The sequence below is a fragment of the Sprattus sprattus genome (assembly GCF_963457725.1).
Source record: "Sprattus sprattus genome assembly, chromosome: 21".
Lineage (NCBI taxonomy): Eukaryota > Metazoa > Chordata > Actinopteri > Clupeiformes > Clupeidae > Sprattus > Sprattus sprattus.
Window position 1 is genome coordinate 12,514,524 of NC_137919.1, and position 5,000 is coordinate 12,519,523.

Sequence of the window (5,000 nt, forward strand, 5' to 3'; positions counted from 1 at the left end):
AGCGCGTAATTTAGCTGTTTCTGATTGGACGAGAGACGTTCCATGCTATAGGTTATTCGTCAACATACCTACAGTTACTGGACTTTTCACAGCTAAAAATAAATCGATGATAATAGATGAAACATTCGCATTGATGATAACCGTTAATTCAAAGTTTTTAAAATTCCAAACCAAGACGTTGACAATGGAACTATTTTTTGTTGCGGAGAAACAATGGCGAAATAAACCATTTTGAATCAATAACTTCGTGTTGAAATGTTAATTTGTTGACAGTAGAATTGTTTTATAAAAGCAATATAGCACGAGTGGGAGTGGGGTAGGTAAGGGATAATCCCACGGGTGTTGTTGCCTGCGCCACTCGGCCTTCGGCCTCGATGGCTACGGCCGAACACCACCCGTGGGATTATCCCTTACCTACCCCACTCCCACTCGTGCTATATTGCTTAAATATTTCTCATAAGGCCTAGACCATAATACCTTGACTTTGCCCAATGCTGTTCTGAGCACCAAAGTAACTGCCACCAGTTGCTTGTGTATGTTTAGGGACCCCATGGAGTCAGTCACTGCATTTGACTTTGATCAGACTTATCGTGATGCATGCTGGACTGAAAACAATGCACGTTGGTTAGAAATGTTGTCTGACTTTCATGCTGTGCAACGTCACCTTGTTAGTTACATTCAACCCTTGAGGGAGCGATGCAGCTACCATGTCTGAAGTCAGCCGCTGCAGGAGCAGCAGGAGCTAGAACATGCTTGCATGACCTCAGAGAGAGAGAGAGAGAGAGAGAGAGAGAGGGAGAGAGAGAGGGACAGAAAGAGAAGGAGAGGGAGAGAGGGAGAGAGAGAGAGAGGGGGAGATGGAGGGAGGGGGAGAGAGAGGGGGATAAAGAGAGGGAGAGGAGAGAGAGAGATGAACAGAGAGAGACAGAGACAGAGAGAGAGCCTATCTGCATCTAAGGTTTTGAAAGGGCACAGATGTTGAAAGTATTTTTCACTCACTCTGATTGGATGAGAGGTGATTGATTGTTCTGTTGAAATGTATCCCACAAATAATCACAAATGAAACCTATGAGCAGTTACTGTGCTAGGCTGACTTCTGTCCTTAAGTCCTTTAGTGTTCGTGAGGAGTGTATGTGTTCGTGAGGAGTGTGTTTGTATGCTGTTGACCACACATGTTCTTTGTTCAGCAGTGGAAAATGAGTGTGGTTTCTGTTCTGGTCTTCAACTGCTCCCGCCCCAACACACACACACACACACACACACGCACACACACACACACACTCACACACACACACACACACACACACACACACACACACACACACACACACACACACACACACACACACACACACACACATACACACACACACACACATACACACACACACACACACAAACACACACACACACACACACACACACACACACACACACACACACACACACACACACACACACACACACACACACACACACAGAAACACACACACACACAGACACACACTAACTTCGACACACAAAAAAAATGTACACACAAACATACAAACACTCAGTTGACCTCCTTCCGCTCACGAACACAGACACACACAGACACACACACACACACACACACACACACACCTTTTCAGTTAAGGTGTGAACACACAACCCCCCCCCCCCCCCCCCCCGTTCAGTAGTCTGTAGGCCTACCCTTCTGGATGTGTTACCTACACTATCAGCTTCACAAAACCACAGTGAACTTCATTGTTTCTCAGGTTGTATATATTTACCAAACTGAGCTTAACCCTAAACGATAACTACCCTAACCCTTAGATAAATACCCTAACCTTTAACCCGGGATGTGTTTTAGATTAAATGAAAGATGTATTGCTCATAACAGGAGGCCTGTCTCTAGGGTGGTATGGAGGGTTTAATCACAGTGAGACATAGATTTGTACTCAGTGAGACATTTTAAAGATGAGCTGATCAGGACTTTGATTTTATAGCCTGGTTTTGCCTTGTCAAACATATGAACAAGGGACTGTAAAATAAAGGTTTTGTGTAAAAACACACACACTCATACACAGAGACACATACACACACACATACAAACAGTCCCTCTCACTCTCGTACAATCACACACACACACACACACACACACACACACACACACACACACACACACACACACACACACACACACACACAGTCACACTCACAGACTCACCCACATAGTTACACACAGACATGTACAACACGCCCTCTCTCCTCTAAAGTCACTCCTTCAGTGTTCATCAGACGAGTCCTCTCCTCTACCCTACACGTGCACACACACACAAACACAATCACACACACACACACTCTCTCACACCATGGCGAGGGAGTCCTCATCTGGCCTGGTTCTCTACACGATGGGTGAGTACTCAACAATTAGTAATAAATACATTTAATAAGTAATCAGTCAGTCTCTGCCCATCATTGGCCATTTCATATTACCCAGTCAAAATAAGAGGGAAAGTGTGTTCATAATGATCATGTTCAGTAAATCTTGTGTGTGCTGCTACAGTAAGCTGTTTATGTTGGGAATCAGAGTAGATTTGTTTGTGTGTGTGTGTGTGTGTGTGTGTGTGTGTGTGTGTGTGTGTGTGTGTGTGTGTGTGTGTGTGTGTGTGTGTGTGTGTGTGTGTGTGTGTGTGTGTGTGTGTGTGTGTGTGTGTGTGTGTGTGTGTGTGTGTGTGTGTGTATGGCAGGTGTGTTGGTGGCTGTGTTCTCCATGTCCATGTCCACCTCAGTAGTGGTGCGTGAGGGTCAGTCGATCCAGTTGAACTGCTCACACAGACTAAAAGAATCAGGATTCACATTGATCACTTGGCTGAAACAAACCAACCAATCGACCCCAGTCTCCATCCTCAATATTCATTATAACTGTCTGAAAAAAGAGACAACCACTCAGTACCTCAATGGATTTAATAGCAAACACATCAACGGAACTATGAACACCACGACCTCTACGTTAGAGATTAGAGACGTGAACGTGTCTGACTCTGGGCTTTACTACTGTGGGACGCAGCCAGAGGAACACATGATCTATCACAATGCAACCTACTTAACCATCACAGGTAAACATCACCTATCTTTCTATCACCATCTTTCTATGTCTACATCTGTGTGTATGAGTGTGTGTAGTTGGGTGTGAGTGTGTGTCTGAGTGTGAGTGTGTATGTTAGTGTGTTTGAGTATATCTGGGTGTTTGGATTCAGTGATAGAAATCATTCTGAGTTGTGTGTGTCCCTCATACTGTGTGTTTCTGCTCCAGCTTCTGTAGATGAGGTTGAGCCCGAGCCCTCAGGGACAGTAGAGGACGGTATGTGTGTGTTGTGTCATTCAACACATTCAATTATGTCCTTATACTGTTCAATAATCTTCATAAATGTAGATATGTTTCATGAGGTAATTCACTTGAATGAATGAAATGATTGTATTTGATTTGGTTTGGTTTTAGATTTCTTTCATGTTATTGTGTCTGTGTTGAGTTTACATCTGAAAGTCACTCATTCCAGACACCACAATGTGACTAGTCCTCGTCTGAAATCTCATATTTTATCCACTGCAGCTACATGAGTGTGTTTTGAGTTCCTGCAGGGCAGTTCTGCAGTGGGGTGTGTGTAGCTGCATGAGTGTATTTTGTGTTCCTTCAGGGCAGTTCTGCAGTGGGGTGTGTGTAGCTGCATGAGTGTGTTTTGTGTTCCTGCAGGGCAGTTCTGCAGTGGGGTGTGTGTAGCTGCATGAGTGTGTTTTGTGTTCCTGCAGGGCAGTTCTGCAGTGGGGTGTGTGTAGCTGTGGTTCTGGTTCTTGGGGTTCTCAGTGCTGTTCTCAATCTGGTGCTTTTCATCGTGATCCTGACCAAACACAAAGCTGCACTCAGACAGAACACAGGTTTGGGTTTTAGGTTCTAAGTCCAGTTAACCAGTGGTGCTTCAAGTGTGGGGGGTCTCTAAATATGTCGCTTATAATCCAAACTCATCTTCTCTTGTTTCTCCATTCAGACCCTGGTAATCTAACAGCGTCTCCACATGAGCAGGTGAGTCAGATTAGCCCAGTGAGGGATTATTTTTATGGCTGCCTGGCTCCCTGACTGACTGGCTGGCTCTGTTCTACTTTAACTAGCTTTTAAAACGGCTGTTCAAAGAGAGTGTCATCATTGGAATGTTACCTTTATCATTAATCTTTGTTGTAGTTGCTAATAGTTATTAGTGCTTTAAATCTTTCTATGACGTTGACGGTGTTGAAAGAAAGCTGTCACAGACTTGTCTGGCAGACTTTTAAATCACCCAGCAGATTCATGGTTATTTTGGTCTGTAAGAAATCCATATCCGTATGACTGTGACACCATGATCTATGATGATTTGACTGTATAATTGTGACACCAGCATCCACCAGACACTAATAAGCAGCATCTCTTACTAACAGCACCCTCTCATCCTCTAGCTACAGCATCCTCTCTTCTCCTAGCTACAGCATTCTCCCATCTCCTAGCTACAGCATCCTGTCCTCTCCTAGCTAGAGCATCCTCCCATCTCCTAGCTACAGCATCCTCTCTTCTCCTAGTTACAGCATCCACCCATCTCTTACTAACAGCACCCTCCCATCTCCTAGCTACAGCATCCTCTCTTCTCCTAGTTACAGCATCCTCCCATCTCCTAGCTACAGCATCCTCTTTTCTCCTAGTTACAGCATCCTCCCATCTCCTAGCTACAGCATCCTCTTTTCTCCTAGCTACAGCATCCTCCCTTCTCCTAGCTACAGCATCCTCCCATCTCTTACTAACAGCACCCTCCCATCTCCTAGCTACAGCATCCTCTCTTCTCCTAGTTACAGCATCCTCCCATCTCCTAGCTACAGCATCCTCTTTTCTCCTAGTTACAGCATCCTCCCATCTCCTAGCTACAGCATCCTCTTTTCTCCTAGCTACAGCATCCTCCCTTCTCCTAGCTACAGCATCCTCCCATCTCTTACTA